The sequence below is a fragment of the Cupressus sempervirens genome, chromosome 1, assembly GCF_028749045.1.
Source record: "Cupressus sempervirens isolate cs-2001-9-10 chromosome 1, ASM2874904v1, whole genome shotgun sequence".
Taxonomy (NCBI): Eukaryota; Viridiplantae; Streptophyta; class Pinopsida; order Cupressales; family Cupressaceae; genus Cupressus; species Cupressus sempervirens.
The window spans coordinates 46,522,661-46,546,601 of NC_143118.1; the positions used below are offsets into that span (position 1 = coordinate 46,522,661).

The window sequence follows — 23,941 nt, forward strand, 5'->3', positions numbered from 1 at the left end:
TGCCATAATCACAAGTGTCTTCAATCATAGCTTACAAAATTTAAATCATCAATTGGAATGAACGCGTGTCTTTTAAAGCCCAAGATCATGTATGTGGTCTTGTTTTACACTTTTTAGAAGGCCTGCTTGGGGATTTCATCACCCCTTGGGACGACCTCAACTCCAGCGTTTCGACGGAGTATAAAGATCGAGAGGTGAATCCAAAGACACCTCTCTTGGGATCAAAATTTTGTCACTCGGGCTAAGCCTCAAGGAACTTTATACCCTTGAAAAGTGAAAGAGGAGAAGTGGGTTACCGCTCCTCTCAGCTGTGTGACATCTTTTTGGTTTCATCTATGGATTTGGGCCTCACGTACCTTGCGTATATCAAGGACTCCCTAGCTATAACAAATTTCATCCTTGTAGAAAGCTTCCTAGGATGTTGGTGTGTTTGATGTGCTTGCTCAAAACTTTTGTCTGCTTATTTGTTCATAGCTTTTGAATGAATGTTTGCCAACTTTGGTCAAAATCCCAAAAAAGCAAAAATCTCCCAACTCAAGGCATACTTAGCGTATTCACTACCTTATCAGAAAATTATCCAAGCTCCCTCGTTGCAACCGAATCTATCTATTTCTTTGCCTTAGAACAATCCCAAATCCAAAGTCCATCCAAATCATCCCCCTAGCCAGCTAGCAACCCAATCCAAAATCACCCAAGCCTTTGAAGAGTTGTTGTCACTTTGCTAGATTTTGCTATCCAATCAATCCTACCAATCAACCAATCTCACCAAGGTTATCCCTTTGACAGAGCATTGTCTAGGGTAATCCAGCTTTGTCACTTGTATCCCTCATCACCTTGAGCTAAAGATTGGGATCCACAAGTGGTCAATCTCGTGTCATGCCCATAGGATCATTAGTCTATCCTCAAGTTGACACAGCCACCACCAAATCTAGCGCATAAGAAAGCAAAACTCTCACTTTTTGACAGCATAACCTTGAAGTCTTCCACCCACAAGATAGCCAAAAATCTTTAGCCAATCCTCCTTAGGTCTGTCATGCAACTTTGACTCTCCCTAGGAAATCTTTCATCAGCCAATCCAAAATCTGTGCTTAACCCAAATCCAACCATGAGCTTCCATGTTCATCCATATGCAAGACCCTATCCCCATCAAACTCATCATCAAAGCATGAAGTACCAATCCTATCATGATGTGTTTGGTCGCATTGTCCTTGTTCCCGCCACCTCCTATTCCAATGATGATGAAAATCTTGTTGACTATGACGGGTATATTGAAAGCCTTAGAAACATTCCCCCAAGCATCCCCCAAAATCCAAGAGTTATTCCAAACTATCTAGTCATGCCATCTGATATTCCAGCTTCCCCTCCATGACCCCATCAACCAAGCTTCCAATCTTCCACCCCCATCACACTAGCTATTCCTGTCAATCCACCTCCACCTTCGACACATGAGTCTCCAAGGAATCTCCTAGAGGAAATACAAGAAAAGTTGCCTCCAACAGTTGATAAGCCATGTCATCTAATCCAACCATGTGAAGTAGTCAGTGATGAAGCTTCCCCATCTATAATATCACCTCCATCTCCCATAGCTATCATCCCCATACCATCCATCAAATTGCTTAAAATCCTTCCACTTCTCGCAAGCATCAAAATCCCACCACCTATCAAATCCCTCCAAATCCTATCCACATCGCCTCCAAGCATTTCCCAAATCTCTTGTAATGACCCTTATGCATCCATCTTCTACTCACCCATCTCCACTACTGAATCTCCCATCTATCCATCCACTGCCTTTGAAGAATCCATCCCTTCACCTCCTATCGCACCATCCACTCCAAACCAATTCTATCAAGATCCTGCCCAAAAGCATGTTGACATCTCCCAAAGCATAAATGAAGATATCATCGTACCATGTCTTCCATCCATAGTGCAGTCACCATCTCCTCCATCTCCAAAACCTCAAGCCATATCTCCTCCACTACAAGATATCTTGTCATCCCACCAGCTACATCAAGATCCTATCCTTCCATCTCCCCCGCTCCATGCTTCCATCTTACCACCTATCCAAGCTATTCCACCATCTATAATCTACCCTCTTGGTTCACTTACATTCATCCACGGTGTCCCTCTCTCAGCAAAAGAATTAAGAACAGTATCTCCCCATTGCAATACACCTAATAAATCACTTCTACCATTTTCTGCAAGCAAAAAGTTTCCTCAGCTTGTTCAAATGCTCAATCGATGGCATTATCAAGGTCAAGGTTTAGGACCACAAGAGCAAGGAATCAAAGAGCCTATTATTGCACAAAAAAATCTAGGATTTCATGGTCTTGGATATGTATCCAAAGGCTCACCATCTAAAGGTGTTGGTACACCACACCCCCAAACCAAGCCTATCTCCAAGCCCACCATGCCAGCCTCCCATCACTCCTTCAAGAAATCTTATGTCATCCCCCCCCCCACCATCTTTGCAACCCAAAACAACCTACCATATCCCCCCTTCATCTGCTAAATCCATTTTGGGTCCCTATGTCCCAAAATCTACCATCCTCCATCCTCCTATCAGCCATCATAAAAATCCTATTCCATCCATTTCTATGCAAGATCAACAAAGGCACATATCAGGGCACATCATCCATCATCATCCCCCTACATGCTCTTTCATATCCTCTCCATCTCACAAAGCTTCTCCTAACCATCTTCCCAAAGCTTACCACAGCAATGTGAATGCCAACTTCAAAATGCATAAAGCTAAAAATCCACATCCTAGGCAATCATATGTCTATTCTAAAAGACATACTCCAAAAAGGAAAAATCCAATCAAAGAATGCAAAACAATGCAACAACCTATGAAAAGAAAATCCAAAACCATGTGGATCCCCAAGAAAAAAGTTGAAACCCAATGCATAATGGCATCCACCATTGCTAATCCCCCATCTAGTGACTCATGTCCCCCATCTCCTAACTCCATCTTGGGTGCCTATATCCCCAAGCACACTTCCACAAATCCTCCATCACACCCGCATCTACCATCTATCCCCCATATGCTCTTTTCACACCCATTCCAACATGTGCCAATGTTGCTCTTGCAAGCATCCCCATCTCATGCTCCTTTCCAGCATTTTCATCCCTGCATCTCCTACCATCAATCCCATCTAATCCGATCTATTGCATAAATCACACATCCGGTGTACCAACAGCTAGCAACAAAATTGAACATTCCAATAGCCAGTGAAAAATCCCAAAAAAGCCAAAATAGCTGAAGAAAGCCAAAATCATTCCAGCTAAGTCCAAAGTCAAAAGTCAAAAAAGAAAAGAAAAATAAAGCGTCCACTGGTGAAAACTTGGCAATTCAAGCGCCTTGGACAAGTACCATGATGAAAACTTGGCAAACAAGCGTCATGCGTAATCCTGCCATCCCCAGCTTAGCCTATCACCCTCATGCTTTTGGTCATCTCTTGACATCCAACTCCATCTTCCAATCTATCCACCTATCCTCCATCCTCCAGCTTCCATCTCACACCATCCACTAATCTTATGCAGCTTCAGCCAATCATCTCAGCTATCATCCATCTCCCTAGCCCCTTCAGCTTTTTCCATCCTAGCTTCAATCCTATCACATCCATCATAAGACCTCCTTCTGCATGTTATCTTCTAATTGGGGGCACTATATTCCTTGGAGATCTTGTCTTTTCCATCCTCCCTTGTCATTGGTATCTAGCTCTAGGCTATCCTCATGCAAACCCAATGTCATCTCTTTATATCCATCATAATCCTAGCTATCTACCATCCTATCCAGCCATCTCATCCTTCTCCTCTAGCTATCCTTGGTCACAAAATCTCTCATCATCATTTGATGCATCCTGCCAAATCCATATCTTTCGCTATCACCCCACCCTTAGCTTTTGCATCTTGCACAACATCGAACCATCTCACTATCCTATCATCCTGAGTTTTTGCCTACTTGTAACTATCTTGGTCAGCTTCATCTTGTAAATATCTTGGTCCATCAGCTTATACATCTTCTTTAGCCTAGTACCATTGTATCTATCTAGTGTTCGTGTCAGTTCGTCCTTGATCAGCATCTTGAACCCATCGCACATCTTGGTTAGCTATTCCAATGCATCCTTTAGCTAGATTTCCTGTCACCAAAGTGTTATCTTTCTTAGTTCAGCTTGCCAGACACATCACTCATCCAAATCCACCAGCTTTGGTGCTCTCCGATAGGTCCTTACAGGATATAGCTTTCCTCATGTCTGATCTTGGTCCGTTAGTACCTTGTCCTACCCATCTCGTTGGCAAATGGCTCTCTTTTGGATTTTCACTTTCTTTTGATTTGGGATCTTCCCTTTTGGGTCTTGAAATATCTTTTCCAAGCAATCTCCTTGTTCCCTCCTCAAGGTTGCCACGATCTTCCATATCATGGTATACTATGAATGGGGCAATCAGAGCGTAAGGTCTTGATCATGTCTTTTGCTTGTTTTCTTTTTTGCTTGTGGGTTACCCAGTGTCGTTTCCACACTGCTTCCTCTAGGATTCATGTGTGATACTGGGGCAATCCTTGCGTGTTTGTTTTGAGTCAGTTTGTCAGTCCTTTGGATGGTTGGTGAAAAGGCCTTGATGTTCTTGGAAACCTTGGCAATTAACCAATAGTCCTATAGCAAATCTAGTGTTCAACTACATGGTGGTACTTCTCTTTGGAGTATCCCCCTGCTCAAAAAGCTTCAATGGTTTTCCTTCATCTCCATTATCCCCCATCCATATCCAGCATCCGTCTCTCCTACCCTAGCTGATGCATCAGTATCTCTTTGAATCACTCATCACTCTTAGCTTTAGGGATCCATAATCCTAGTCTTAGGGATCCACCAATCCAAATCAACCCACCAAGCCTCATCTTTCGAGATCCACAATCCTAGTCCTAGGGATCTCCAAAACCCATCTTCTGCCAATCTAACTCTTTGAAATCCTGTTGCATCAGCTTTATCATCCCCTCATCCATCTCCCTATCCTAGATTCTTTTTTATAGCGCTCTGCTCCTTCATCCTCTGCAATCCCTGAGATCTTAAGCTTGCTTCCTCTTGTGCCTCTGATTCTCCCTTTATCATTCTCCCATAGTGAGAGTTTGAGCTAATTCAACCCCTTCTCTTTGCCAATCTGAGTTTCCTTGCTCATCCAAGATTCTTGTACTTTTCAAGAAGCCATCGAGCCTCGCTTTCTCTCCCCGCTGCCTTCTTGAGGGGGCATCTCACAGTCCATTCTCTCCTCTTCTGCTCTAGCCTTGGGCATCTTATTTTCTTATCTTTGATGCCATGCCACTTGCGGCATCACATCAAAGAGGGGCAAAATGTAGACACCTAAAAACATTTAGAAAATAAAGTATTTTTATTTTTTGAAAAAATCTCTGATGACATCATCATTTATTAATTAATTAATTAATTTTTATGCCATTAAATCCCTTTATCTTAATTAAAAATATTTAATTAAGGAATCCCTCCCAAAAATGTTTAAATCTTATTTAAACATTGTTTCCTTATTTATTAATTATTTAATTAATAAATTGACCAAAAATCCCAAAATAATTAATTAATTTATTTTTTTTCCCAAAAGTTGGCCAATTTCCTTATGACCAATAACCTCTTCCAAAATCTTCTAATCCTTCTTTAATTTTGATTAAAGGCTAATCCCATCATTTCCTACCCCTAATCCCAACTCAAAATATTTAATTAAGATTAAATATTAATCCTCATATTTATTAATTTTTTTTTAATAAATATCTCCTCAACCCAAACCCTTGAAATAAATAAAACTTTATTTATTTCCTAAAAATCTAATTTATCCTCATCCTAAGAAGTTCTAGACTCTTCTAGAAAGTCTTCATCCTCATCCTAGGAAATTCTAGACTATTCTAGAAAGTCTTTATCCTCATCCAAAATCTAGACTCTTCTAGAAGATGTCTTTAAACCTAATCCTAATCCCCTCCTAACCTTGTCACATTCCCTAAACATGGGTTAAAACTTACTAACCCAAGCCAAAGTTAACAAATATCTCTTCCTTCACCCACCCTCATTAAATGCCATCCACTTGCCTATCCCTAAGCTAATCCTAAACCATCCTAATCCATCCTCTAATCATTTGCACAAGCCTAAACAAGCTTAAAACTTTCCTAATCAAGTCCAAGTCGAAATTGCTCTCATCACCCTCAAAATATCTCAAGCATAAAACTTTATGAAGTCCACTAGGTCATAAATGACTCTTACAAGCCCTTTTATTGCTCTTACAAGTCATTATGAGGGTCTTTATGAAGATTTTATCCCTTGAACCTCCTTTGTTGACTCATCCTTCCCCTTTCCTCCATCCTCTCACCATGTGACATGTGCCACTCCTTGATTGGCTATAAGGAAGCACAATCCATGTGCTCTCCTCTCATGCAATCTAAGCCCTCCATAAGCTTTTTCCCATCCTTGCATCTTAGCCCTCAAACCCTCAAGCCTCTTGCCTATAAATTGGATCCTCTCCCTTTGCAAAATAACACAATCCATGAAGTAAAGTCATAATGCCATTTTGAGAAGCCATTTTACATCCAAACCATACACTCACATCCAAATTCTAACTCCATTTGAAGCCCTTTTTGAAGCATAAGCTTGAGCATACATCCTATCTATTTAGACAAAGCCACTCAACAAGAGAGCTTCTCATTGAGAGAGTCCATTAATGGCTCATATTCTCAATTGAGAGTTCATCTTAGTCTATCTTGAAGTTTATGAATTTTTTTTAGTTTGTAGAAGCTTTATTTAAATTTGGTTTCTATTAGCATACTAACATTGCTCATATACACCATATTCTCAAGGTGTTGGAATCCTATCATGCCATGATAACAGTGTGAGGTGTGAAATGACCTTGCTATGGCTATAATTTTAATGTGCTAACAATAGCAACTAATTGAAATTTGTTTGAGATATTGATTTTTAGTTATTGTAGAGTTGTTGGTTGATCCAAACTCATACATATCAATGTCATGATGTTGATGGAAGCCTTTAATCTGTCTTGCATTGCTAAAATTTCATGTGCGCTTGGTAAGCCAAATTTGTAGTAAAGTCTCGTAATAACACTTGTTCTCATTTTTCTTTGTAAAGTTGACATACCAAGGTGAAGGAGGTAGATCTTAGCTGGATCCAAAGTGGAAGAAGCAAGAAGAAAACAATAAGGTCTTAAATTTGACCTTTGGAAGTCCTAAGAAGGACTAGTCAGTGTGAGCAAGCCTTGTAGTACATCACACCCTATACCGAAGAGTCTTCAAGGTGCTCTAAGTGTGTCTCAAGGTTGATCTTCTGAGGATCGTAACTTGGAACTCGTGGGGGCTATTGATGAAACTTATCTCATTTTTGAGAGATCACATTCTGTTTGGATTCAACATAGCGATCTCACTCGATGTCAAAACTCGTAGTATGCCTCAATTCATAGGTGCATCACAACATAATGTTGAAACTATTGATCTTGCCATCGAATTGTCAGTGCCATTAGCTCTAGATGGGCAAGTGAATCCTAGTGACACCCTTGTTCTAGCCACAGAGAGCCTCCATCATTCATGGCCACCCCATACCAAAGAGTCTCCAAGGTGCTTAACTCGTAGCTTGTGGGGGCTATTGATGAAATGTTGAATGCTATAGGATAGTCATGCCGACACCTATAATAACCTATCTCATTTCCAAGGTGCTCTAAGTGTGTTTGGGCTAGTGAACCATAGTGACATCTTAAGGGATTGTAGAGATTATTTCAAATTAAACATATATGATAGCATTTCAAATTAAATATTGCATCAAAATTTGATAATAAAGGTTGTTAAAATGTTATTCACAAATTATTGCATTTGAATCAAATATAACAAACATGATGAAAATGAATGATATTCCATAAACATGAACAATACACATGATCCACGATAAATTGAACAATACTATACTAAATTAATATGTATATCATTGTGCACATAAATGACAAATATATATCAAAATACATCTATCCATAAACAAATTACACAAATATATATCAAATTTCATGTATCCATAGACAAATTATACAAATATATATCAAAATACATAGATCCATATACAAAATGTGGCTGATCATGCCATCAAAATGTGTATAATATCAATGTTTTTGTATACAGTGTGGCATATACCATCTCAAAATATCTCATGACACATCTTGTGACAACTATACTATCCTAGGCTACTAATGGATGATCAAAATGTAGCCTCTTTTTTGCACTAGGTGGATCGGATGCCTCCGACATAAACAAAAAAGGAAAACCCAAAGTTAGACTACTAAATTTATATAATTATATGTATCTAATATTGAATTACTCAAATGCATAATGATATTTTTTTAATGAAGATTTATAGTATTGGACTTTCATCGTCAACCTCCTGCACTGGTCATGAGTCCTCTCATGTCTCCTCAGCAATGCTTGAACCTCATTGATTGTGGCATGTGTATGTTCAAGTATGTTTGTCAAATGTATCTAAAAATTAAACTATAACATTATAATTCATAGCATGCTAAATTTATAATGTATAATCAAGAATTCAAACTACAACTTACTTGTGTCAACTCCTCCTCAAGATATAATGGCTGCGTCAACAAAGATACAAAACTCTGGTGTCCAACCTCTATTAGATTGTGGTGACTGATTAGGATTGTTATTTTTCTCAGGATTTGGGGCCAACATGTAATTATTAATTGTAACCCTAAAATAGTAAAAATACTTTTATAAAAGGGCTTAGGGTTAGGGATTGTTTCATAGTTGTGATGCAAAAATTAGTTCTTGCAGCGGTATTCAACTGTAAGGGATTATGGATTGTAATCTGGTTGTAATCACTAGATCATAATATCATTAGACTTGTTGTTTGGTGGACGTAGCCCAGGGATTAGGTGAACCACATTAAATCTTGGTGTCTTGTGTTCTTTTCTGTGTGATCTATTATTTTCTGGTATTGTTTATCTTTGCATGTAATTGTTATTTCTATCCATGGTCTAATTCTAACAAGTGGTATCATAGCGAGGTTGTTTTTTTGGTTATCCTCTGTAGGAAAGTCTCACAGTTGAGTGGGAGTCTCATGGTTGAGTGGGAGTCTCATAGTGGAGTTGAGTGATGATAGACAAGGGTAAGCTGAGGGTTGACAGGTTTAATGGGTAGAACTTCCAGTTATAGAAGATGCAAATGGAAGACTATCTTTATCAGAAGGATTTCTAGAAGCCGTTAGAAGGCAAAGCCAAGAATTAGGGATCTACGTCAAATGATGAATGAGATCTATTGGATAGAAAAGCACTTGGAAGAATTTGATTATGCCTGACACCATTAGTGATATTTAATATTACAAAAGCAAAGACAACATAAGAATTGAGGGAAACCCTAGCAAAGTTGTATGAAAAGCCCTCCGCTTCAAACAAGGTATTTCTCATGAAGCATTTATTTAATATGAAAATAGCAGAAGGTGGATCTATTGCAAATCATTTAAATGAGTTTAATACTATTACTATTAAGTTATCTTTTGTGGGTATCAATTTTGATGAAGAAATTAGGGCTCTCTTGATTTTGTGTTCTTTGCCTAAAAGTTGAAATAGCTTGGTAATGGATGTGAGTAATTATGTTTCTGGATCTAGTACCCTAAAATATAATGATGTAATTGGTGTTATTTTGAGTGAGGAAACTCATAGGAAAACCTCATGTGGATCTACATCAGGAAGTGCTTTGAATCCACAAAGCAGGGGCAGAATGACTGAGAGAGGAAGTAATTCTGGAAATCGTGGGAAATCAATAGGAAAGTCAAACGGGAGGATGTCTCAATTGAGAGGACCAAATGACTACTAGTACTATGGGAAACTAGGGCATAAAAAGAAAAAATGTTTGAATTAAAAGAAAAATGAAGGAGATAAACCAGATGGAGACAAGGAGGAAAATGTATTAAGTAACAAATCCGAAGAGGATGCTTTGCTTCTATTTTTAGAAAGTGTTGATGATTCATGGGTTTTAGATTCTAGTGCTTCATTCCATGCTACACCTCATAGAGGATATTTCATTGATTATGTCCAAGGGGATATTGGACTTGTTTATTTGGGGGATAATGAACCATGTCAGATTGTTGAAAAGGGAAAAGTTAAGACTAAGTTGTAGAATGGGTATCATTGGCTACTACATGAGGTAAGACATGTTCCAAGGCTAAGTAGGAATTTAATTTCAGTAGGGTAGCTCAGTGATGAGGGTTGTGTAGTTACTTTTAATGATAAAAATTGGAAGGTTTCAAAAGGTTCTCTTGTAGTAGAAAAAAGTGTGGAAGTAGGCACCTTATATCTTTGTAAAGGTCACATTGTTCCTTCTACTTTAATTGTTTCAGAGAAAAATGAATGTTCAAGAACAGTTATTGTAGTTGAGAAGGGAGAACAAATAGCTATTGTAAATTCTAATATAGTGTCATGGCACAATAGACTTGGGCACATAACTGAGAAAGGTATGAAAGAACTTCATTAAAATAAAGTTTTACTAGGTCTAGAATGTTTTAATATGGATTTATGTGAAAGTTGTGTGTATGGAAAACAAAAAAGAGTGAGTTTTGTCAAGATTGGGAAGGAAAATAAAAAGGAGAAATTAGAGCTTGTGCATATAGATGTATGGGGACCAGCTCAGGTATCTTCCCTTGGTAGCTCTCGTTACTATGTTACATTCATTGATGATGCAGCTAGAAAAGTATGAGTTTATTTCCTTAGACATAAATTTGATGTATTTCAAACTTTTAAAAAATGGAAATGCTTGGTTGAAAATGAGATTGGTACAAAATTAAAATGTCTCAGATCTGATAATGGTGGTGAGTATTGCAGTCATGAATTTAAAGATTGTTGCTCCACTAATGGTGTTTGTAGATAGAAAACTATTCCAAGGACTCCACAAAAAAATGGAGTGGCTGAACACATGAACATGACTATAATGGAGCATGCAAGGAGCATGAGGTTGCATTTTGGGTTTTCCTTATACATGTGGGTAGAGGCTATCAATATTTTTATATATTTGATTAATAGAGGTCCTTATACTCCTTTGGGTTGTGGTATTCTAGAGGAAGTTTGGATTGTTTAGAAGGTGAGTTATTCTTTTCTCAAAACCTTTGGTTGTGAAGCTTTTGCTCACATAGATTCTGAAAATAGAACCAAGCTGGATGCTAAGTCAAACAAATGTGTTTTTTTTGACTATGACATTAATGAATTTGGTTATAGGCTTTGGAATTTTGAAAATCATAAAATTGTAAGAATCAGTGATATCATATTCAATGAGAAATGTTGTACAAAGATCCATTGCAACAACATGAGACGAAAAAAGATGATTATGTAGTGTTGGATGATACTCCAAAAGTTGATGTTCCAGCCATTCCTCATGATGTGAAACAACTACAATAACAAATACCACACACACCAATGAATGTTAGACAATCAACAAGGGAAATTAAACCTCCATAAAAAATTTCTCCCTCTTTGTATTCAATTTTACTTACTGATGCTGGTGAACCTAAATGTTATGATGAAGTTGTGCAGGTGGATACTAAGATTCAGTAGGAGTCTGCAATGAAAGACGAAATGGACTCTTTGCTAAAGAATAATACATGTGATTTATGCAAGTTTCTTGCTAGTAAAAGAGCTTTACAAAATAATTGGGTTTATAGGTTAAAAGAAGAGGGTGGAGGTAAGAAAAGATTTAAAGCTAGGTTAGTTATAAAAGGATTTGCCCAGAAAAAAGAAATCGATTTTGAATAGATATTTTCTCTTGTTGTTAAAATGACTTCTATCCATATTGTTTTAAGTCTTGTGGCTATTGAAGATTTACATTTGGAGCAGCTTGATGTTAAAAAAACCTTCCTTCATGGTGATTTGGATGAAGAGATATATATTGCTCAATCACAGGGATTTGAGGTCAAAGGTAAGGAGAAATTAGTGTGCAAATTGAAAAAAAAATTATATGGCTTGAAGCAAGCACTTTAGCAATGGCATCTAAAATTTGACAGTTTTATGCATAAGCATGGATACAATAGGTTTCATTTAGATCATTTTGTTTACTTTAAGAGCTTGGATGATGATAGCTACATTACTTTATATTTATATGTTGATGATATGCTTGTAGCTGGTTCTAACATGGATCATATTAAGGGGTTGAAATGCTAGTTAGGAAATGCATTTTCTATGAAGGACTTGTGGGTAGAAACAAAAATCCTTGGTAGGAAGATTTGCAGAGATAGGAAGAACAAAAAGTTAACACTATCTCAAGCTGATTATATTGAGAAGGTGTTGCAATGATTCTCTATGGAGAATGCTAAAACTATCAGCACACCTTTACCTGGTCATTTGAAATTGACTAAGGATATGTGTTCCAAGACATAAGAAGAAGAGGATAAGATGTCCAAAGTACCCTATGCTTCAGCTATAGGAAGCTTGATGTATGCTATGGTATGTACGAGGCTAGATATTGCACATGTTGTGGGAGATTGTTGTTTAGTGTGGAGCTTGATCAGTCCCCAAGTGGGAGATTGTTAGTTTTTGGTGACTGATCAAGATTGTTATTTTATCATAATTTTGGGCTGAAATGTAATTATTAATTGTAACCCTAAAGTATTAAAAATACTTGTATAAAAGGGCTTAGGATTAGGGATTGTTTCATAGTTGTGATGCAAAAATTGGTTCTTGTAGTGATATTGAGTTGTAAGGGATTACAAATTATAATCAAGTTGTAATCACTGGGTCATAATAATATCAAAATTTTTGTTTGGTGGATGTAGCCTAGGGATTGGGTGAATCACATTAAATCTTGGTGTCTTGTGTTCTTTTCTATGTCATCTATTATTTTATGATATTGTTTATATTTGCATGTAATTGTTATTTCTATCCGTGGTTTAATCCTAACAACCTCCTATGCACTTGGTGCTTCCTATGAGATACAAAATACTAGTTGTTAATATCATGGAAATCAATTTTGAATTTATTTACGAAAATAAGGAAAATAAAAAATAAATGATATTTATACATACGATGGGGCTCTCACTGCAAATGGAAATGCTAGAGGATCTACGATGTGAAATTTTTCTAGATTCATCACCAGTAGCCACACCCTATACAATAAAGAATGTAATTAAATTCCATTACCACAAATATTTTATAAGAATGCATTGATATTTAATCACTTTAAAAGCACCTAATTACCTTTCCCTTGTTAATGGGTCATGCCTCATCCCCTGCACTCTGCCCCCCACTGATAGGTGATACCTACAAGAGAAAAGAAAGATTAGAAACCATATATGCTCCAATATCAAATAGAAAAAATAATAAAACACAACATAATGTACCATAGATGTCTCAAGGCCAAATGAAATATCCAAGAGCATTACATTATCAATCTATCTGAGCTCCTCCTTAGTCATCAACTAAACATGAATGAAGATTGCATACCTATATAAGTCAATATGGGTTAAAAATTAAAATTACTCTATTATAAATATTAACTTTAAATCACATATGTCATAACAAAAAAAATGTATGCACATACTGACACAGAAGGACTCCATGCCTCTACATGCCCCTCCTCTCTCACGTTAGGGTGTGTATCCTCTGTATGTGCATCTAGTGTATCCTCCTCAAATACAAATTGATACTCAGAAAGATCACTTATGGGACCTAGACAAATATTCTTGCACATTATGCAAGTATGGGGCACACAAACATGTGATGAGCTCACCAATGATGAACTTGCACCAGCATTATCAACATGGGGAGGCAACACTGGCCTAGCCTAGGATATCAATAGGCTACTCAATCTATGGATGACTCTAATAATCTGAGAGCTAGCCTCTGCAACAATATCAAGATGTTGCACTTGAGGAGGGGGGGAAGACATTAGTAGGGGGGAAAAAAGTGCCAGCTTTCTTCACTAGCAAAAGGGTCTATCCTAAGGAGCTCCTCCTCCTACACCCATGTTGGGCTTCATGCTCCAATAGTTCACCTTGAGGCCCAACACAAATTTGGCATACAATTTTTTAATGAAATAAAATGGCACCTCTAAATTTTTATGTGGAGGGATGTCAAAAGCCATCCACCAACGATCCCAAAATTTTGCATGCATAGCCTCATTTATGCACCATTTAATTGATAGTTTGGGCTTTCTGCATTGTAATTGTTTATTGATTTTTGGGTCCGTAAAAAGGCTAACCATATCATCTTTAGTTATATTTAGGGTCACAACCTCATCATAGTCCAACCCATCATCAAACATGGCATGCATTTGGTCACACCAGTGAAGAGCAGCATTTTGTTCATTGGTAACTATTTCAATATTATCCACTATGGTGTTTAATGTAGATAACATAGGAGCCAATGTGGGTATAGTATTATATGTGGTTCACAAAAACCTCAATTTGGTGAGCTTTTCAAATATCAAATTTTCAATTCAATGAGGGTTTTGAGGGGGTATGGGATCATTTGGTGGATGGTTTTGAGGGGGCACTGGATTGTTTTGTGGAGGATTATGAGGAACATTGTTTCTTGCCTTAGTATCATCATTTGGGTCAGCCATAGTTATTAATTTGTAAAACATAATTTCTATTAAAAAAACCTAAATTTCAACAATTTCTATTTTAAAAAATATTTTTTTTTAACAAAATCAATTAAAAATAACTAATTTATAATAATATTCATTCAAAACATTTTTTTTAAAAAAAAGAAAACTTACCCTTATCATATACCCATTCCAAAATCTGATACCTGAATGCAGGTCAAATCTCAAACAAAAAAAATGTAATGTGAAAAGAGCTATCAGTTTTATTTTTATCTCTTTGGTACCATCACTGAGTAAAAGCACAAACCTATGTCACCTTTTTGTAAAGGAAAAGGCTAACAAAAGTATAACTATTCACATTCAATGACATAAAGTTGATATTATTATTTAGAATTTGAAAATGAAATAAACTAATGAAACATGTAGAAATGAATGAAGTTTAAGATTATAATTTTTAACAATTATTCGGAATAAGAATTGATATATTTTTCTAATTATTATAGATAGTTTTTAGTTGCTAAAAAACGTTGAAAATTAGGAGTCTAGTTCCCACCACAAAATTATATGGAAATAAACTTATTTCACTTTAATCTCTAACTATGTGATAAATAACATATATAGCTAGAACAATCATAAATAATAATTGTCTTTAGACCTATATTTTCTGTTTTGTAATGATTCAAAATTGAAGTCACCATAAATCGATAGTTTTCACCTCCCACCATATTTTTCAAAACAACTCTATTCTAACAAAAAGAAAAATTATACATTCTTGAAAAAGACTCTCTCCTCTAGAACGACATATAATTTTTAAATATTTTTTTATATGATTTATTTTTTTTCTTCTCAAAATTGACATATTTTTGTGTGTTAAAATACATGCTTGTAGAATTTTTAAATTACAATATACTATATCTAATTAAAACACTGTAAACTCTATATGAGAATATTCTTGACTTTGAGCTCTACAAAATAATATTTATATGTTATTAAAAACATGTCATAAAAAATAGGAATTATTAAATGTCAATTTTCTAAAATATTTTTATTTCTTTAGTAATTGGATACAAACTAGTATAAAACATGCATTTATTAGACATTTCTAACTGGAGAAGTGTGAGAACATATATAACTTAGCTAGAATTAATTTATTTAGATCATATGTTTAAACAAAATTGATTTCTAGATAGAAATACTCAAATTCGGTCATTTTGATAAGTCATCCTAAAAGGTAACACAACTTTGTAATTTTACCCCACCATAGTATCCATACTCACATGGCATCTATAAAAATATTTATGTCATACATTATAGCATCACTTATGCTATCATAACATCTTCATATACCTCTTACAGTGACAATGAAAAAGCATTTAAACCAAGGGATATGTCATTTTATTTTTTTGTTAATATATATTTTGTTTAAATAATTTTAATTAAAGTAAAAAAAATGATTAGGGATATTATAATATAGATTTAATGGTACCATTATAAAATGTTTTCTACATATTTAAATAATATTAAGGGTCACTAACAATATTAACATTTTTCAAGATGGGTAGAAAGAATAAGTGGGAATCACTCATCAAGTTAGACGTGCAAGACATCCCAAATGAAGGAAGTCATTACTCAAGTTGTGAACTTAAATGGACACCTATTGGAGATGATACTAAACAATAGATAGATTGGTGTACTGCTATCCCTCTTGAGAGGCTCCCTCATTTTGTCAAAGGGGAAAGTTTATTGGATAGTACTAAAACAACATTTATACGTAAAAGGATTTTGGAGAGTAATTTCATAGAACTTACTAATCATGCCACAATGATGTATTCAAGGTTTGTCTAGCTTTAATAAATAGATTAAGCATGTCCCTTTTTTTATTATATCCATTAATTTATATTTTTCACATGTATAAATAGCTAGCATTGTGCTTTTTAGCCACTAGATAAAAGAAATGCACCAAAAAGAAAGGAAAGAATCATAATTTTACTCAAAAAAGGGGTTTTCAAACCTACTTTAATGTTAGGGTTATGTATGGTAGACTAGATATTGCAATAATTGCATATAATTAATTTAGTCATCAAGATGCTAATGGTGAATTTTTTCATGGAATAAATGACCCTTCTGGTGATCCAAAGAGTAGTTTTGCACCAAGGTTATCAAATGAATGTAAATTGTATATTGAATCCTTACTGTTGATGAGCATAGGGATTGACACAATATGTGAATGACATTACCTAGATTCTGGTCTGCCAAAGTTAGATGAATAAGAGGGATACTTGTTTGCTAAGAAAGGATGTGTTAAATGCATGGAAAAGAATATGTTCCCTACATTCACAGAAAAATGAGGATGAAGCAAAAAGTGTATATTTGTGGCATATAGCAGAGAAAGATAACTTTATTTTTTATAAAACACCAAAAAATAAGGAAAATATTCCATTTATCATAGGCACCCAAACACCGTGGATGTAAGAGATGATGGTGAAACATTCACATGACTCAATTATTGCAATAGACTCCACATTCTCAACAAACAAATATTGTGTAAGTAGAACAATATTAATTTTATTTAGTCATTAGTTTTATTTATCTAAAAAAATAATATATCATTGATTTTTTCATGTGTAGTATCAACTTTATACTTTTCTTATATTTGATGAACAAGAAGTTGGCATATCCATTGCATGGGCCATATCTTCAAGAAATAAAGTTTAAAATATAAATGAACAGCTAATAGAGATTTATAAAATAGGAAAATAATATATAGAGAAGATTGACATGTCAATGCATTCATGACGGATGATGCTAGCACTGAGATTGAAGCAATAAGGTTTTCTCCAACCTTAGTTTATAGTTAGAAGAATGCAATTTATTAATATTTAGTTTATACAGATATATGTTTTCCAATTTTTAGCATAAACTAGTTTCAATTTAAGAATTATTTTATTAGAATACTACTTATAAACTTTGATAATTTGTTGGCTTGTAGATTATCCTTTAAATGTCGAGTGTTGTTATGCATTTGGCTTGTGTGTAGGTTATGGTTGAAGAATGTGTACAAGTTAATATTTTATTAGAATATATTGAAAATCACACACATAACATCATAACTCTATATTGTGTTATATAATCCAGATATGTTAAAAATAAAGATGTTGGAACAAGAATATTTGATAGATTGGGTGAGATAATGTATGCAATCCATGTTAGTTTGTGGTGACTGATCAGGGAAGTACTGTACAATTTTTTTTTGGGCTACTATTTGCCAATGGCATAAAATTTTGGGCTACTATTCACCATTCGCTAATGGCACAAAATGTTGGGCTATTATTCACCAATTGGCTATTGCATATATTCACCAAATTATGGCCGACATGTTTTAACCCTAAAGAAAAAAAAAATTGTATAAAAGGGCTTAAGGTTAGGGATTGTTTCATAAGGTGTGATGTAAAAATTAGTTCTTGCGAAAGTATTGAGCTGTAAGGGATTACAAATTTTAATCAAGTTGTAATCATTGGATCGTAATAATATTGGACTTGTTGTTTGGTGGATGTAGCCAAGGGATTGGGTGAACCACATCAAATCTTCATGTCTTGTGTTCTTTTCTGTAAGATCTATTATTTTTTGATATTTTTTATATTTGCATGTAATTTTTATTTCTATATGTGGTTTAATCTTAACAATCCATGAAAATGAAGATGTCATTATTGATTTGATAATAAAGTTCATGGAGGATTTCAAAGAAGAGAAGGAATTCATTACTTTCAGAATTATTGGTGCCATGATAAGAGTTGCATTGGTATGATCATCAAGATTATTTTTTATGGTTTTATGTAGTTATTTAATTTAAATTAATTAATCTATATTCTAAGATGTCATATTTGTTTTTCTAGTGATGTGGGCGAAATTTTTTTCAAGCTTCCCTCATGCAAATCAATAAACTAATGCTTCAATAGAGTCATATCTCTCTCACATCAAGAGTCAACATCTAAGTGATCATTCTAGGAAATGCACAAGAAGAATGGATTGGATCATCTATACATTTCTTCATAGGGTAGAGTCATTCTATAAAAATAAAAGATATTTGCAGTAATTTGTATTTTTAACCAACTTCAAAAAGGAAATATATTACATAACTACCTTAGAAAGATCAAAATTAATACCAGATACAAATTGTTATCTAGATGATCACCTACCAAACACATATAAAGTTAGAAGTCAAACTATTCTAGCAAAATGGTATTTCGTAAGAAATTTTGGACCAAATTTTCACATGTGTGATTGTGAATGGGCAAAAAGAGGAAACACATGCAAGCATGTGTTCAAGATCTTATATATTCTAAAGAGGAACATACATGATGAAGTTTTTGGTAAGTATCATTTAAAATTTAGGATTAATTTATTTATATTTTATTGAAAAAAAATCTATGCTGACTATATTAGTCTCATTTAAAATTACAGAAGCTTCTACTCCATTAGTCTTTGATGATGAGGAAGTCAAAGGAAGATCGAGTCATGACATTAATGTCATTAGTGATGATCAATATGATCTGTATAATTAAATATTTAATTTTATGATTCTCAATATTAATTACTCAATATTTAAATTGTAGATGGTTCTATACTTTTTTGAAGTCAAGATGTGCTTGAAAAATGGAAAAAAGTCATTCCATTCACCAAAAGTGTAAATCCCTATCTAGAAACTTAAATAGTAGAGTTGAGGAGAATTAAAAATTCCAGTTCCCCCTATATAGGATGCAGAAAGAAAAAGAAAAGAAAAAGGGAAAGGTCACAAATTGCTTAGGTATAGCTATTCAACAAGAAAGAGATATTATAGAGCAACAAGGTGAGTGTATTTTTGAGAAAATATATTTTAGTAATTACATAACAATAATTCATATTTTCATTTCATGTATTAATTATATGTCATTGTAGATTTGGGTGATCGACAAAGTATTCCATGACGTCAATTACCTTTCTTCATCGATCTAAACCATACAACAATAGATAAAGTGTAGTTTACAAATGGTCATTATTATCCTTGCCCATACCTTTCAACAAGTTATTATAGGTAGATAGTATTTTTAATATTGTTTAAATTATTTACATAAATTAATTTTATACTTGAAGATTTTATCTAAGTGAAAATGTTAAATACAAGTTTTTTTTGTAGATTTGGATGATCACAAGAATCTCCATGTTCAACTTATGTTGCCCTTTTCTATTGAACTTAACCAAACATTAACAATAATAGATGTAATAAATACTAGACATGGTAATGACATTATATAAATCAATTAACTATAAGTTTTTAGTTTGTAAATTTATTTTGTCAATGTTTACATACTAAATGTTCATAGTATTGCAGGATTAGACGATGAATAGAAAAATCAAGAATACATGCAACCAGATTCCATTGAATCTAATCAAGGATCAACAAAAAATAATGAAATGGAAGCTAGATATGGTAATGAAATTATGAAAAAAATATATATGAGTATTAAATTTACAATTATATTTTAAATTTTTTAATGATATATATTAAATATTAATGCTCTTGTTGAATTAGATGATCAACAAAAATTTCAAAAAAATGTGCAACCATATTTTATTGATCTTAATCAAACAATAGCAAAAATGAATACAATGCGAGGTAGAGATAGTAAGGAAAAAATGAAATAAACTTCAATCAATTGTATCTTTAGTTTGAAAATAAATTTTATTATTAACACAATACATTTGCAGGTGTTGATGATGTCTATATGGAGGATGGTGATCAACAATTTTTTGTAAATTTATCGAAGTGATAAAATTGGTTCCAATTAGAAGAGAGTATAATATAAGTCAAGACTAAGAGCTTCACTATGAAGGATTTTCAAAAAATATTGTATTATTTTATGATCCAAATATTACATCCTTGATTTTGTGTTTTTACAAGGGATTTGATTTTGTATCATTGTGAAAGCATTGTGATGGTTTGAGTTATATTTTTTGCACTATAGTTGTTCATCATCTTCACATATTTATGTTGTCTTCAAATTCCCATGTAAGTTACCATGTAATTTTTTATCCAACTTTAGTATTGCAATAACACAAATGTTGAATGTGTGTGTGTGTGTGTGTGTGTGTGTGTGCGCGCGCGCGCGCGCATGCGTGCATGTGTGTGTGTTATGAATAACATGGTGAAATTAAGCATTTTTTGTGTAACAATTTATATGGCTAAGAATCACTTGATTTTCCTCATTCTTGCTTATAACTAGTTTTGAACCTTGCATGCCTATTGTTGCTTGCAATGCTAGAATATAGAGAATTTTAAACTTCAACACATCACACCATTATATGCAACATCAAATTCTTAATTATATTCGCCTATGCATTAAGAGATAATTAAACAATAATATTTGATATTTAAGAACATAGTTTATAATTGATTCTTAGAATGTAAATTATGTGCAAATGAATTAATTAATTAAAACATATATTATTCATTAGTTTTCAAACAATGTGATTTTTTAAATCCTTATCATTTAATTATCAAAAGAAATCAGAAGTACACATGTATTATAAATGGAAACTCAAAAAGAGACAAAGACGTCTGATGATGGAGTCAATATCTTCTGCCAAAAATACTTATCGTGATCATCTTTTATTCTTACATGATACCTATGAGGTATAGCATGTGTCTTAGCATGTTTTAGGTGTGTAAATTGGAAGGTCAAATACCTAATATAGAATATAGAGAAATAATTGTCTAAGACACCAATAGAAGTGCACTGGAATATGTAATTAGCCAATAGGCTTTTCCATTAGAGTTCACTCTAACTAGAAGTTGTCTCATGCTAGAAATAACTAGTCAGAAGTTGTCTTACACCGGCCAAATGATTTTCACATTAAAGATTTTTTGTACGAACATAGCAGGTTTTGCTTTATTGGTTTGTTTTCCACTGAAATTCTGACATGGCACTATAGTCTCTCTTTTCCAATACGGATGGGTAACAGAAAGCACTAACTCGTATTTGGTGAGAACTAGGTGGTGTAGAATTTCCTTTCTGTTCATAGAATTGTTTCTTTTAGGGATCAATTAGCAACTAATTTTTTTAGATTTCCACAACCTGAATTGAAATCTGAAGACTTTCAGATTCTGTGTAAGGAGATGGAACATGCACGGATTGATTTCTCTTTCCCTCATATCTTCTCTATGTACCTGGAGGATTTTAACCCTGACATTTAGGGTAGAGCATGGGCAAGAAATTATGTGTGACAGGTGCATCAGGCTACATCAGTTCATGGTTGGTCAAGCGCCTCCTCCAAAATGGCCACATAGTTCATGCAACAATCAGAGATCCAAGTATTTCATTATGCCCTATTGTTCACTAAGGATAGTGAGAACAAAAATTTCCTCTGTCTTTTGGTGTTTTAATGGAAACTGTTGAATTCGAGCTCTGGAAGCAATCTTTGCACTTAAATTTTAAAAAAATTTAATTCTTTTGAGTTTCGAAAGTGATCTTTGCACCTAAATTTTGGATTTTTTTTTTCTTTTGAGCTCCGGAAGTGATCTTTACACCTAAATTTTGAAAAATTTCAATTCATTTTTGTAAATAGATAATGTGCCAAAGGCTAGTCATCTGCTTTCACTCCCTAAAGCTAAAGAAAGGCTTAGGCTTTTCAAGGTAGATTTGAGCGAATATTGTAGCTTTGATGTGGCCATCAGTTGTTGCGAAGGGGTCTTTCACCTTGCAATGCCCCTTCTCTTCCATTCACAAAATCTAGAGGTTATATTTTGTTTTGATCTCACATTTTTTTTTCCTTTTTTAGAAAGATTAAATAAATCTGCAAGATTTTATACCTTTTAAGTTTTTTGACTTGAGCTTTATTATTAGCTGATAGGCTTTCTCATTGGAGTTCACTCCAACCAGAAGTTGTCTCATGCTAGCAACAACCAGTTGAAAGTTGTCTTGTGCTAGCCAAATGATTTTCACATTAAATGATTTCTATACACATGTAGCATTTTTTGCTTCATTGGTTTGTTTTCCACTAAGATTCCAACATGGCACTATAGTCTCTCTTTTCCAATATGGACGGGTAGTAGAAAGCACTAACTATAATTCACCATTCAAAATTTTCCACTCACCATTGATTGCTCATGTATACAATATTATTTGCCATCTCCACTAAACTACAACTACCATTTGCTCTTTATGTGTGGGATTCATTTGGAGCTTTTAATTCAATTAGCAGGGATTTTCCTCCTTCAAAATTTGCAAGGGAAACAACAACCATTACAAATACACAAATTGATTGGAAGGAGACTCCAGATGCGCACATTTTCAAGGTCGATATGCCAGGAAAGTAATTATTCTAGGTCTATTTTATGTTGCAATTTCCTTGTTCCTTTATAGTTATTGATCTGATAGGGTTTGAATTTGTTGTTTTTTGTCAGGTCTATGAAAATAGAAGTTGAGGATGGGCGGATCCTACAGATTAGTGGAGAATGCAATAAAGAACTGAAGCAAAAGAAAGAAAAATATCACCGAGTGGAGCACTCAGGCAGTAAATTTTTGCTACGATTTTGGCTGCCTGATAATGCAAAGCTGGAAGATGTGAAAGTTGCCATAGAAAATGGAATGCTGACTATGATTGTGCAAAAATAGCCAGAGCCGAAGGGATACGTTAAATCCATCGAGATATCTAGTTGATAGATGAGAATTGGATGGATTTATAAAAGGGTAAAAAGTGTCTATATGTAATACTGTTAATTCAGCAAAATGAAAAACAAGTGGTTTGTAACCTGTAAATTCAGGCTTTGTTTAGAAGTGTCAATGTTTATAAGCCACTGAGGGAGAAAGTGAAAGGGAGGGGAAAAAATTATTTTAATCATCCAAACACATCGTTCTTTGTCTAAGTTTAATCACCTTGTGCACAAGCTCATTTGGTTTTCACTTTGATTTTTTTTTTTTTTATAATTATTTAAATGAGATAAACATGGTTCTATAAAAAGAATCATAGATATAATTTTCTAATTTTTTTCTAAGTTAATTCTAATACAGTTTTAATAAATTTATAAAAGATAATTAATTATTTGTTCATTTTGATTGATTAATTATAATTCCATAATTAATATTATTAAATAATAATATTAGAATATTAGTTTTCTTGCTATTTTTTAAATCAAAAAATAATATTAAAATATGACTTCTAGAACATAGGCAAGAGCCTACAACATAATGGTAAATTGTGAGCCTCTTATCTAAGAGGGGGGTAGATGACTCAAGTTAAGAACAAAGTAAAAATGAAAATATAGACATCTAACACCTCTCTAAAGTGGTGAATTAGACAAGGTATATAAATGGAAAGCATCAA

General features: G+C 34.2%; 1 pseudogene; it reads left to right on the top strand.

The window, feature by feature from the left end:
- Positions 1–22,724: 22,724 nt before the first annotated feature.
- On the top strand, positions 22,725–23,277 carry LOC149576097 (18.1 kDa class I heat shock protein pseudogene; annotated as a pseudogene).
- The last annotated feature ends 664 nt before the right edge of the window (positions 23,278–23,941 follow it).